Source organism: Pipistrellus kuhlii, unplaced genomic scaffold (assembly GCF_014108245.1).
Source record: "Pipistrellus kuhlii isolate mPipKuh1 unplaced genomic scaffold, mPipKuh1.p scaffold_m20_p_9, whole genome shotgun sequence".
Classification (NCBI taxonomy): domain Eukaryota; kingdom Metazoa; phylum Chordata; class Mammalia; order Chiroptera; family Vespertilionidae; genus Pipistrellus; species Pipistrellus kuhlii.
Genome location: NW_023425595.1, coordinates 12,616,528 through 12,631,133, shown reverse-complemented (window position 1 = coordinate 12,631,133; position 14,606 = coordinate 12,616,528). Strand labels below are relative to the sequence as shown.

General features: G+C 41.9%; 1 pseudogene; it reads left to right on the top strand.

Moving 5' to 3' along the window:
* Positions 1–12,821: 12,821 nt before the first annotated feature.
* On the top strand, positions 12,822–13,731 carry LOC118713706 (annotated as a pseudogene).
* Positions 13,732–14,606: the final 875 nt, after the last annotated feature.

Below are 14,606 nucleotides of genomic sequence, written 5' to 3'. Positions count from 1 at the left end.
ATATACTTTCGGCTGCTCTGCAGCCCTGTACTTCCTCCATGATCCCCTTAATTTCCAAAATTTCCTAAACCTGTCCTATTTTACCCCTAAAATTTCTGTTTCTCTACTGGTGCCAGAACCATACTCTGAGAACCTCTGACTCAGATACAATCCCTTAGAGAGCACCCCATTCAATGGCTTCCAAACTTCAGAATGATTATCAACATTATCTGGAGGGCTATTTAAAAGTAAGGATGTTTTAGCCCCACTCCAGTCCCGTGGGATTTGTTGTAGCTGAAAGTTTCAGAGTATATAAGAATCACTGCAATTTGTTGTCAAATTTCTTGTCAATCTCTTGTAAATTTCCAGTCTAACCTAGAGAAACAGGGCCTAGGTGTATGCATTTTTAACAATTGCACCAGGTGATACATAGAGGCTCCCATTTCTAGAAACCTTGAGCAGAAGTCCTCAGGGCTACTGATAGCAGAGGAAGCAAGGCAGGCCTCCAATTCTCCTCCAATTATTTTCACTTCACTTTCATCTGTTTTATAGTAGAGCCTTTTAAAAAACCACCCACATTAGAAATCCTGTGTCCTTTTATTTGAAGTGTACAATCATAATTTTAAATAAGAAAATCAGATGTGCTTATGTTACAGAAAACTGAAGAAGAACAAAGCAATACTTAGATAGTTACATTTATTATATTATGTGTGCGGGTCCAAAGCAAAATGTATCTCAAATTCTGGGCCCACACATGCAGGAATTCTCCCTATTTATATGATTTTACCTTCTTTGTCTTCCAAATATGGAGTGTTTCTGGCCCCTTTTAGTAAGTTCTTAAAGAGCCAGTGTGTACTGGGGCCTTGAGACCTCAACCAGAGGCCTAGCCTGGCACCAGCACTGATAACCTTGTCTGGGCAAGTTAAATCCACAGAGCCAAATAGCCAGGTTAAAATTTCAAACAGCAGTTTTCATACAAGATAGATGCTTCACCTAGAGGCTACTCAATAAATGTCAAAAAGGCTCTTTTTGGCATTTCTAATTCTTAAGACCATTCTGTGCTAACTTACTTCTGCCCAGCTCTCTTTCCCTTTCCTATCCCAGGAGCAAGAGGGCCTGTCCTTGTATGTGAAGTGAGTCTCTGTTTTGAACAGAATAACACTAAAACCTGTTTTCCATGATTTTACCTTGATATTTTTTTAGTAAATACAAGTAAATAACATGTGCAATCTATATATATAAAAGGCTAAGTGACCGGCCAACCAGCCAACCAGCTGGTAGGTATGATGCACACCTATCACCAGGAGCAGACTTCAATGCAGGAGCTGCCGACTGACAGCAAATTTGTAGAGTGCCCTCTCACACTCCAGGACCCCTCCAGGGATGTTGGATGAATCAGTGAGGAATAAAAAAGTGAATCCAAATCTTACTTTGCTTCATGGATTCTCTTGATATTTACAACATCTAAATATATAGACACTGTAAAACATTTGTGCTAGTAGTCGTAGTCTTTTGAGGATCTGGAATTGTTACAGAGAACCGGAATAATTAAACAATGCCAGAGAGTTTGAAGTCACACTTCATTGCAGTGGGCTTAGAGAAAATGAATTTAAATTCTAAGCAAGGGTACAAGCAGAACTTCCCTTTTTATTAGAGAGCCAACTCTACATGCACTTAGTGTTTATCTCGCTGCTGGCCTTGAAAACAGCACAGTTCTATCCAGTTAAAAAAATGCACCTGGAATGGCATTGAAATTATGGGTATATCTAGTCTTTGCCATACATGGTCAGACAGCTAAGTTTATCTTCCTCATTATCCAAGTAGGCTAAAGTGAGAAGGAAAACCCCTATTTTGTAACAAACTGCTGTTTCGAATTTTCTACTGTTTCTAAAAATGTCTGCTTTAGTCTGTTTGAATAATAGGAGATAATGCACAGATGGGCCTAAAAGCAGTGCAGGGGTTCTGGGTAGATCCTCCAACAGAAAAAGGCTATTAGTGAAATACTAGGGAAACACAAGTCTATAGTCTGGTTCAAGCAGGGCACCAGCATTCACTAGTTTTCTGTGTCGATGCCGGGCTTATGGAAACTGTGAAAAACAGGAGAGACTAGCTATGCAGACCTGTGCACAGGAAGCCTGTACTCACTATGCAATTGTCAGGTAAATCTAGAATTATTGCAAAATAAAAATTAAAAAATTATTTTTAAAAAATGTAATTAACGATAGAGAAACCAAGATGGCAGCATAGGGTAGACACCCGAATGCAGCCTACCACAACAAATTTGAATTTAGAACTGAAAAACAGGGGAGGCATTGCCCTGAAGCGCCAGACGACTAGATGAGTGGAGGCTCTGCCATCTGAGGAGAGAGAAGGCACGCTGAACCTCAGGAACTGTGAAGGTACGGAGAACTGTGTGCGCGAAAAGGCGCTGGCTTAATCCCAGTGCGGAGAGGAAGGGCCGGACCGAGATTGCTGCTGGCTTACTCCCTGCATGCAGAGAAGGCAGGCCGGGCTGAGTTTGCTACTGGCTTACTCCTGGCGCGGAGAGGGCGAACAGCTAACGTGGCTGGCTTTCTTGTTCGAGAGGAAAACAGAATCACCCTATTGCTCTGATAAACGGCCCCAGACAGGGAGAGGCCAGACTGTCAGGCAGCGGGCAGAGATCTCTTGGAGGTGTGTGAAGCCAGAGGCCATTACTGCGGGACTTGGGGAGGAGCCGAAGGGAAAACAAAGTTTGTCTGCACCAACCCGAGACTCCGCCCTACCTGAGCACAGAAGCTCTCCCAGAGGCTGGCTTTCTCTAAGGAGGGACTTGCAGGAATCCAAAGCTTGTCTGCGCCTTTACCAAAGAGGTGCGCGCACCTGCAACCAATCTTCCAAAACTCTCCACGAACAGGACTTTTCTAAGGCAAGACTGACAGGGAACCAAAGATTGTCTGTGCCACCCCAAGACCCCGCCCTATTCAAGCAGAGTACGGAAACCCTCCTAGCTGAGACACTGCTGATCCTCACGGCCAATAGGCTTGGAGATCAACGCTTCCCAGTGATACCAACAATAAGCAAGGCTTAACAAGACTGCACTCACAGCCCACAAAGGGCTACACCAAGACTGTCCACCACAGGTAACTGGGAAGGCTGTGCTACTGGGCTCTACCAGAACACCTAGCACACAAAGCTATTCCATAAAATCAGGGAAACAACTAAAATGCAGACAAGAAGAAGGACACAAAAGAAGGAAATGGAGGGGAAAAAAAAGATTGGACATTGAGTTCAAAACTACAGTTATAAGGTTATTCAACAATATCCTAAAAAAGGCTGATAAAATAAATGAGACCTATGAGGATATGAAAAGGGAGCAACTAGAAATAATAAGGGATCAACAAGAAATGAAGAAACACAAAGAGCCAGAGGACACTCCTCTGCAGAAGGGAGAAGATAAGAGAATCCAGAAAGTTGAAGATAGTGTAAGAAACCTCTGGGACAATTTCAAGCGAACCAACATCAGAATTATGGGGATTCCAGAAGAGAGAGAACAAGATACCGAAAGAGTACTAGAAGAAATAGTGACAGAAAACTTCCCCCACCTGGGGAAAGAAATAGACTTACAAGTCCAGGAAGCCCGCAGAACCCCAAACAAAAGGAATCCAAGGAGGACCACACCAAGACATATCATAATTAAAATTCCAAGAGCAAAAGACAAAGAGAGAATATTAAAAGCAGCAAGAGAAAAGTAGGTAGTGACCTATAAAGGAGCACCCATAAGATTGTCAGCTGATTTCTCAACAGAAACCATGCAGGCCAGACGGGAATGGCAAGAAATATTCAAGGTGATGAATAACAAGAACCTACAGCCAAAAATAATCTACCCAGCAAAGCTATCACTCAGAATCAAAGGACAGATAAAGAGCTTCACAAATAAAAAAAAAGCTAAAAGAGTTCATCACCACCAAACCAGAATTATATGAATTGCTGAAGGAGGTTATTTAGGAAGAGGAAGAAGATAAAGATAAAAATTATGATCAACAAATACGTAGCTATCAACAAGTGAATCTGAAAACCAAGGGAATTTAAAAATCTGATGAACAATATTAACTGGTGAATATAATAGAATCAGAGGTATGGAAGGGGAGTGGACTGACGATTCTCAGGGAAAAGGGGAGTGGGGGTGCGGGAAGAGACTGAACAAAAACTGTGCACCTATGGATGAGGACAATGGGGGATGGGGAAAGGACAGAGGGTGGGGTGGGAACCTGGTGAAGGGGAGCAATTGAGGGGGGGGAAGAGGATCACATTTGTAATAATCTGAACAATAAAGATTTATTTTTTTAAAAAAAAAGAATTAACAACAAAATGCATCAAAATAATGCATCAATATAATCATTAATTGCAAAAAATATACCATATCAATGTAAGATATAGGGGAAGCTGTGAAAGGTATATCAAAACACTATACTATTTTCACAATATTTCTGTAAATATAAAACAGTTCTTTAAAAATAAAAAATAAAGTTCATTAAAAGAGAAAAAAAATGTAATTAACAATTCTGGCCTATTATGTTCAGTGGTAAGAGCATCAGCCCAAGGACTGGTTTGTGGGTCCCACCTCTCAACAACCATTAGGTGAAGTACAAAATGGGTCACACCACTCCACAATTGGGTGACGTTAGAAGTTGGTTCTGCCCCTCAGCAATCATTGGTTGTGGTTGGATTTGAGTCCCGCCTATCAACAACCATTGGATGAGGGTGGAAGTGGGTCCCACCCTCGAACCCAATTGGTTGAGGATGGAAGTGCCTCCCATCCCTCAAAAACCATTGTGTGAGATTGGTATTGGGTCCAGTCCCAAAACTACCATTGGGTGAGATTGGCAGTGGGACCCGCCCCTCAGCTACCATTGGCTGAGGTTGGCAGTGGGACCAGTCACTCAACCCCCATTGGGTGAGGTTGGCAGAGGGTCTCGCCCCTCAACCACCACTGACTGAGGTTGGCAGAGGGACACGCCCCTCAAATGCCCTTGGCTGAGGTTAGCTGTGGGACTTGCCCGTCAGCTATCATTGGCTGAGGTTGGCGGTGGCACCCGCCCTTCAACTACCATTGGGTGAGGTTGGTAGAGAGACCCACCCCTAAACTACCATTGGGTGAGGTTGGCAGAGGGACCCGCCCCTCAACTACCATTGGCTGAGGTTCAAAGTAGGCCCCACCCCTTAACAACCATTGGGTGAGGTTCAAAGTAGTTCCACAAGGCAGGACAGAAATTAATTAAAGAAATACAGACATCTCTGAACATTTGTAATAATATGAACAATAAAAATTTATTTAAAAATAAATAAATAAATAAATAAATAAATAAATAAATAAATAAATACAGACATCTCTGAACAACCCCTACCTTTAGGCCCAGCTCCTTTTTACTGGTCCCAACTACTCCTCATTGCTCATGCCCAATCTTTGGTCTAGAACCCATGGCAATTGTATCATACTTAAGCACTTTCCCCCTGGCCGTCCCCCTTACCCCTCACCTTCCTCCCATTATTAGTTGGCACTATGTGTCTCTCTCCCACTGCTCAGACTGTGGGATGGAAATTACAGCAAGTGTACAGTGAACACCCTGGAAGACACCCCAGGATCCTGGTGACCAAGGCCAACATCAACAGGGATCCACTGATAAATCATGTTTGTATCACAACATGCCCAAACTCTGTGCAATGAGCATGCTCCACACATGTGGTGCTCTTCCCTAAACCCCAGTTTATAATGAGGAAAACATCAGAGAATCCAAAAGGCATCCTTCAAAACACAGCACCAGCATGGTGCAGTCACACACGGCCCAGGGTGGCCCTGAGAGGGGGCGGCTGAAAAGCTTGGAAAAGACAAACAAGAGAAAGAAAGCTAGGTCTCAGTGGGATGCTGCTTCCTGACACACAGCACCCAAGACCACAAGCCGAGGCTTTATTTTGTAGCAGATGCCACCAGGCAAAGTAAGGACTTGGTCAAGATGTTTACAGCATTCTCAAGTGTTCCCATCTTACTCCATTACATGCACCTATCAAACCTGGGTTACTTGCAGCCTATATCACTCGTGCAAGTGGCACCACGTGTTTAGACCATAGGTTTAAGCTTACAACTCTAGCTGTTGGATATAATTGTGCTGGGAGGCTCTGCCTTCCAAGCTGGGACACGCACATGGCCAAAAGAAGACTGGGCTCTCTCATTAGTCCCGGTCTTGAATCTGTCCAAACCCCTCTGCACCCTCCCAGCCAGTCAAGGTCATTAAAAACAAGGACGCCTGGGAGACAATGCACAGATGGGCCTAAAAGCAGTGTGGGGTTCCGGGTAGATCCTCCAACAGAAGAAGGCTACTATTTTTAAGACTAGGGAAAGACAAGTCTATAGTCCGGTATAAGCAGGGTTCCAGCATTTTAACCTCACCCAATGATTGTGGAGTGGTGGGACCCACAAACCATTCCTGGAGCTGTTGCTCTTACCACTGAACATAATAGGCCAGAGTTGTTAATTACATTTTTTCAAAATTATTTTTTTTTAAATAATTTTAGATTTACCCCACAATCGCATAGTGGGTATGGGTTCCTGCATACACGTCTGCATAGCTAGTATCTCCTGTTGTTCACAGCTTCCACAACACAGCTAACTAGTGAATGCTGGAATGCTGCTTGTACCGGACTATAGACTTGTGTTTCCCTAGTCTTAAACTATTAGCCTTCTTCTGTTGGAGGATCTACCCAGAACCCCCGCACTGCTTTTAGGCCCATCTGTGCATTGTCTCCCAGTCGTCTTTGTTTTTAATGACCTTGATGAGCTTGGAGGGTGCTCCGTGTAGAGGGGCTACAGCAATTGGACAGGTTCAAGACTGGGACTCATGAGAGGACCCAGTCCTCTCCTGGCCATGTGCATGTCCCAGCTTGGAAGGCAGAGCCTCAGAGCACAATTATATCCAAAGGTGGAGTTGTAAGCTTGAACCTATGGTCTGAACAAGTGGCCCCAAGTGCCTTAGTCATGCCAAGTGCATTTTTTAGTTGGATAGAACTGTATTGTTTTCAAGGCCAGCATTGAGATAACCACTAAGTGCACAAAGTGCTGGCTCTTTAATAAAAAGGGATGTTCTGCTTGTAGCCTTGCTTAGAATTTGAATTCATTTTCTCCTAAGCCCATCACGTGATGAATAAAGTGGGTCTCACCAAACTCTCCTCCTGCATTGTTTGATTGTTCGGGAACTCTGTAACAAAAGCAGGCTAGAAAGCAAAGTTTTTTGTTTTGTTTTTTAGTATAAGAGGCCATCTAAAAAATACAGCAGAGAATTCCAAACAGTAGTTTTACAAAATAGGGGTTAGCCTTCTCAGAATTACCCAAAAGAGCAGAGAGACCAGTTCAACTAGCATGATGTTGGGACAGTTTCCAGGATTAGCATTCTGAACAAAGGCTTTCAATAAGAAGGGTGTCGGGGGGGGGGGGGGGGCAGGAATAACTTTCACTCAATATAGCATTTCCCCCTCTCTCTCAGTTTTAGTCTTTTCTAGATATTCACATATTATAACAGGAAGACAAGATAGGCTCAATTAGTTGCCACTATGCCATTTTGTACCTCTGATGTGGAAAGGAAGGGCCTCTACTTGGGGATACAGGGTTTAGAGGACTTCACTCTGGCCTTCTCCACTGTGCCCTTTCCTTGAGAAAAAGAAATGCTGGACCAAGAGAACAAGCCCCCAGATTTCCCTGCCCAAACAGCCCTAAGCTCATATCTAAAGACTGCACAGGCCCCTTCCCTGAATTTGCCCTCCTAGGTTTGTGTACCTCACAGTGGGTAACCAAAGGGTAGTTGCTTGCAAATGACAAGTGCTGGAGAGGATGTAGAGAAAAAGAAACCCTCCTGCTGGTGGGAATGCAGACTGGTGCAGCCACTGTGGAGAACAGAATGGAGTTTCCTCAAAAAACTAAAAATGGAACTCCCATTCGAAGCATCCATCTTGTATGAAAATCACTGTTTGAAATTTTAACCCTGCTATTTGGCTTCTGTAAATTTTTGCTTGCTAAGACTACTCCCACTTCAGAGAGGCTATTAAACCTTCCACAGACAAGGTTATTAGTGCTGGCGCCAGGCTAGGCCTCTGGTTGAGGTCTTAAGGCCCAGCACATACGGTCTCTTTAAGAACTTGCAAAAGAGGCTGGAAACACTTCATATTTGGGAGACAAAGAAGGTAAAAACATATAAATAGGGAAAATTCCTGCATGTTGGGGCCCAGAATTTGAGATACATTTTCCTCTGGACCTGTGCGTAATAAATGTAATTTCATCTCTCTAAGTATTGCTTTGTTCTTCAGTTTTCTGAAACACATTGACACAGTGATCCCACTTCTAGGAATAAATCCCAAGAAACTAGAAACACCAATCAGAAAGGATATATGCACCCCTATGTTTATAGCAGCACAATTTACAATAGCTAACATTTGAGAATAGCCTAAGTGCCCATCAGCAGATGAGTGGATTAAAAAAAATGGTGGTACATCTAAGCAATGGAATACTACACTGCTGTAAAAAGGAAGGAACTTCTACCATTTGCAACAGCATGGATTGTCCTGGAACGTATATGCTAAGTGAAATAACTCAGTCAGAGAAAGATAAATATCACATGATTTCACTCATTTGTGGAATAAAATGAACAACATAAACTGATGAACAAAAACAGAGACAGAGAAACATCGATGAGATACTCAAACCTCAGAGGGAAGATAGGGGAGGATGGAGGTAAGGGGGAGAGATCAACTAAAGAACTTGTATGCATGCATATAAGTATAACCAATGGACACAGACACCTGGGGATGAGGGCATCACTGGGAATAAGAACACATATGTAATACCTTAATCAATAAAGAAAGATAATAAAAATGGTATTACAAATATTTTTTTTTAAAAGAAATTTGAACAGAGCTTGGATGTGTCATCTGTAGTGTCCACACACAGGCGTTCTATGTGTGGAGGTCCTTACAACACAGGTTAGAATGGAGTTGGAAAGAGAGGAGAAATTGGGCCATGGGCCTTGGATGGGGGAAGTGAAATAGAGAGGAGATGGGTGATGGCACTTACCACATGAAAATGTTCAAGACTCTAAGAATTCTGCCAAAGCTGGTTTGGCTCAGTGGTAGAGCGTCAGTCTGCAGACTGAAAGGTCCCAGGTTTGATTCCGGTCAAGGGCATGTACCTTGGTTGTGGGCACATTCCCGGTAGGGGGCGTACAAGAGGCAGCTGGTCAATGTTTCTCTCTCATCAACATTTCTAGCTCTCTATCTCTCTCCCTTTCTCTCTGTTAAAAATCAATAAAATATATTAATAATAATAAAAAAGACTAAGAATTCTAAATGAGGCCCTGCTTGTGTGGCTCAGTGCTTGAACATTGACCTATGAACCAGGAGGTCACAGTTCAATTCCTGGTCGGGGCACATGCCTGAGTTGCATGCTCAAACCCTAGTGTAGGGCATGCAGGAGGCAGCTAATCAATGATTCTCTCTCATCATTGATGTTTCTAATTCTATCTCTCTCTGAAATCAGTAAAAATAAATTTTAAAAAAATAATAATTCTAAATGAAAATCTGTCTAACTCATAATAATAAAAATTGGTTTGTCAAAACAGAAAGGCAGAACAGATCTTGTTTAACAGTATCTTCAATTGATTTATAACTTTTACATAGATATACAGTATATGTGCCTCCACTCAAACCCTAGTTCCAATTCCCATACATGCAATGCAGGACCAGAACTGAGGCCATTTGTACTCAGCTCAGAGTTACTTGGGAGCCCTTAGGACTTTGTCTTGCTCTGCTGATAAAACTATAAAGAATTGAGTTTACTAGATATTTTGGTGCTTGGCTCATTCCTCAATATTCACCTTCAGTAAGTCAAGCAAATAACCAAAATTACATAAATCTTGCTTATCCGCAAGGAGAGGTGAAAGAAAAGGAGTGTAGATTATTTCCAAGTAGATCTGCATGATTAGATAAGGAAATATGGAATAGAGAACTGTAACACACTTAATACTTGAATGACCTTGACTCCAAACCCCAGTTGCTCAAATCCTGAATTCTCTCTCTCTCAATCCTGATGGAAGCCAACTCAATTGCTTACTTTTCTAGTTTGCTCCTGTATAAACTTATAATATTTATTCCAATGAGATTATCTACCAATATGTGCATTTTGTTTTAAAAAAAATACATTTTATCAATTTATAATTTGGCTCTGAATCTGAGCCGGCTCCTTTTAGCAAACATTTGACAACCTCTAATGTTGCAAGTAATTTTCAGCGTATAGTAGGAGATACAACAGTGAACAAGAAAGACTTACCTTTACCTTTATCTTTTTTTACATTTATTTTTATTATTGAAAGTATTACAGATGTCTCTTTTTTTTTTTTCTTTTTTCTCCACTGACCCCCTTCTTCCCTGCCCCAGTCCCCATCCTCCAGGCCTTAACAACACTATTGTCTATATCCATGGGTTATACATATCCTATCTAATAAAGAGGGAATATGCTAATTGACTGCCACACCCTCAAAGATGGCAGCACCCAAAGCCACAAGATGGCAGTACCCAGTCCCCACACCCCCACCTAGGTGGCAGGCGCATGGCATGGCCTGGCCTGCCCCCAAGCAGGTCTGGCCACTTTGTGCACCTGCCTCCAGAGTTCCCCAGTCCCTTCAGCCCCCAACCACCCAGGGCTGGCCTGAGGCGCAGGCAAGCCTCAGGTGGTGGCTGCCCAGGCACCCAGGGCTGCCTTAGGCTCAAGTAACCAGGGCCCGCCGAGGCTTGCGCTACCAGCAGTGGCAACAGCAGAAGTGTGAAGGGGGCATCATCTTCCCCCTCAGGGTTGCCTCCTGCCCCTGAGGGCTCCCGGACTGTGAGAGGGGCAGGCCAGGCTGAGGAACTACCCCCCTCCAGTGCATAAATTTTCATGCGCTTGGCTTCTAGTATGCATATAAGTTCTTTGGTTAATCTCTCCCCATCCACCTACCCACCAGCACTTTCCCTCTGAGATTCATCAGTTTGTTCATACTTCTGTATCTCTGGATCTATTTTTTCATCAGTTTATTTTATTTATTAGATTCCACATATGACTGAGATCAAGTGATACTTGTCTTTCTCTGACTGGTTTATTTTGCTAAGCATAATACTCTCCAGGTCCCTCCATGCTATCTCAAAGGGTAAGAGATCCTTCTTTTTATTGCTGCATAATATTCCACGGTATAAATGTACCACAGCTTTTTTTTTTTTTATCCATTCATCTACTGATAGGCACTTGGACTGTTTCCAGATCTTAGCTATTGTAAATTGTGCTACTATAATATGAACATAAGGGTGCATATACTCTTTCTGATTGCTGTTTCGGGTTTTTTAGGATATATTCCTAGAAGTGGGGTCATTGGGTCAAATGGCAGTTCCATATTTAATTTTTTACCAGTCTTCATTCCCACCAGCAATGTACTAGTGTTCCTTTTCTCTCATCCTCACCAACACTTGCCATTTGTTGATATGTTGATGGTAGCCTTTCTGACAGGTATGTGGTGATACCTCGTTGTCTTTTTAATTTTCATCTCTCTGATGATTAGTGACTGAGCATGTCTCTTAGAGAACTGTATGTTCAGGGAAGTGTCTATTTAGGTCCTTTTCCCTTTTTTTAATTGGAATGTTTGTCTTCATTTTGTTACATTGTATGAGTTCCTTATATATTTTGGATATTAACCCCTTACTTTTGAGAAACTCATGGTCTGGCAGGGAGACACACATCAAACAAACACAGTTAAGAAATAATTCTGCAAGTAACTAATTGCAGTGTTCAGAAGTGCTACAAAAGAAAGTACAGAATACCAAGAGAGAAGATAACAGAGGGGCATAACCAGGTCTGGGGAGTGCAGAGAGAGCATCCTTGAATAAGTGGTATTTATGCTGAAGTATGAGCCATTGGAGGGGACAGGAAGCAGCACTACAGGAAAGCCAGCATTCAAGAGAGGAAAACCACACATGCAAATAAGCCTTGTGGCAGGAAGGAACTTGGCATAATGGAAGTGGGGGGGGAAAGGGAGTTGGAACAAAACATAAAAAATAGTGAAATAAATGCTGGAGAGACAGGAAAGGGTCAGAAGATACAAGTTTTTAGAGATCACATGTGAAATATGGAGTTTTATTTAAAGTGCAATGGAAGTCTTCAAGTTTTTAACCTGGAAGCAAAGAATCGGAATTATGCTTTGGAAGATCATTGGAGGTGTGAAACAGTGCTCAGAGCCCACAGAGTCACAGATATATTTTCAATTCTATGAGGATTTGAACAACCTAAAGCATTACCAGGATAAGCAAATATCTCTCCTGCAAGATTTTAAAATATTCAAAAGTGACTTTTTCCCAAATACAAAGTCTAGGGCACTCTAAATCAAACTGTATTCCTTGAGAATTCCTTTTCTTTAGGTGGGGGTCTACATATTAATCAAGTTTGGGAAATGCTACTCTAGGAGTTAAATTAAAAATGACTTGGCTGGACTTGACTGGCTCAGTAGTTGAGCGTTCACCCATAATCCAGGAGGTCACAGTTCGATTCCCAGTCAAGGCACATGCCTGGGTTGCAGGCTCAATCCCCATGTGGCCTGTGCAGGAGGCAAATGATCAATGATTCTCTCTCATCATTAACGTTTCTCTCTCTCTTTCTCCCTCTCCCTTCCTCTCTGAAATCAATAAAAATATTTTTTAAAGAAAAATTATTTGGAGGAGGGTACAAGTGGCTAAGGCAAAAATTTGAAAGCATTATGGAGGTGCAGAGATTATGGTAATTTAGACGAGAGAAATGCAGAGAGAAGCTAACTGGCCCCAGAAAGTAGAATGTTTGACACTGGAGACCTATTAGTCCAGTGATTGAGGGAGTTGGGTATCAGGCTTGACAATCAGACTTCAGGTAGATACAACTGAGTTGATGGTTATTGAGACAATAAAAGTTGAGAATTATGGACGCCAACCTTTCTCTGTGCCTCAGTCACTTCCTAACTCAGCCTCTTCCTCCTAGGAGCGGTTAAACAGATAGCCTGGTCCCACTCACCAGGGTTTTCCACCAACTAGCAAAGGAGGCAGAGAGGCAGGAATGAATGTGGAACACGAGGTTAACTCTTAGTGGAGGAAATTCACCATTTGGGTTCAAAAAAAATGCTGATGGGAAGTGTGAAATTTGGGGTCCTCTTCCGAGATGACAAATGTGCCAACCTCTTTGAAGCATTGGTAGGAACACTCAAAGCTGCAAAATGAAGGAAAATTGTTACATACCCAGGAGAGCTACTTTTGCAAGGCATTCACAATGATGTTGACATTATATTGCTGCAAGATTAAGGTGGTTTGCATATCATTGTTCATTGTTATTTTCTGGTAAACTGGAATATTTTCAAGTCAGAAGAAAAACATGAGCATACTTAATGTATTTTTATAGAATTTGTAAACAAAAGGAGACTCATTTTAGAATTCCATCCTTTTCATATCTTGAAAGAAAATGTATGTATTACACTGTAAAATAAACAAAACTGATTCTTTTTCTTGGGAATCTGGTTGAAAAATGTAGGCATTTAGTCTTTGTGGTGGGTGTGTGAGTGTTTCATAAATCATCCTTAGATAATTTCCATAAATAATTGATATTCTGTGAAAGCAAGAAGCAAGCTGAAGACCACCTCCCAAGAGGAATATTTTAATGTTTATGTAATAAAAACATGTTACTATCTTTTAAAAAAAAAAATTAAAAAAAAAGTTGAGAATTATGTACTGCCTATAAGTACTAGGTACTATTCAAAGCACCTTTGTGGTAATTCATAGAGTTCTCACAAAACCTTAGGAGAGAAGAGCTATTACCTACATTTTATGGATAAGGAAATAAACTCACAGAGGTTAAGGGACTTACATAAGGCTGTTTCTAGGTCTGTAGCCAAGACCAAGGTCAGTGAACCTGCCTTCTCAGGATATAACAGGATATAAGCCAGGAAGAAAAATAATAGTTTTCTGATTCTGTGCTTTAGCTTGTATGAATACAAGTCTGTTTCCACTGGTGTGCCTTCTCAATGCAGCCCTCCTCAGCAGCTCCATTGGGGTTTCACAATCTCTTACCTGGAACATGAAGTTCCCACACAGGAACTTTTGTCCATGGATGGCTACATCAGTTGCTGTTTCTGTGGGGTGATGTGAGCAGACAACTTCCTACTCCACCATCTTGCTGACCCAGAGCAAACATTTTAAAGCTAAACTGATAGTATTCACTATTGGTTCTTAGAAAACTGACAAACAAGAGTTTTAACATGTAGCATATAGAATCTTACATGGCACAGCAAAAATCCACATTTGATGTGCATCTATGTGGTTATCCTCCTGGCCTGGAAATTCTCAGGGCATCTATCTTAGGAGAAAATGATAGGTCAAAAACCACTCCCCTATTCTGCCTGTCCAATTTCAAACTTAGAACTTCTGCTTTCATTTTTATGAAGAACAGTATGGAGTTACCTGAAAAAATTAAAAATGGAACTTCCATTTGACCCAGTAATCCCACTTCTAGGACTATATCCCAAGAAAACAGAAACACCAATCAGAAAGGATATATGCACCCCTAT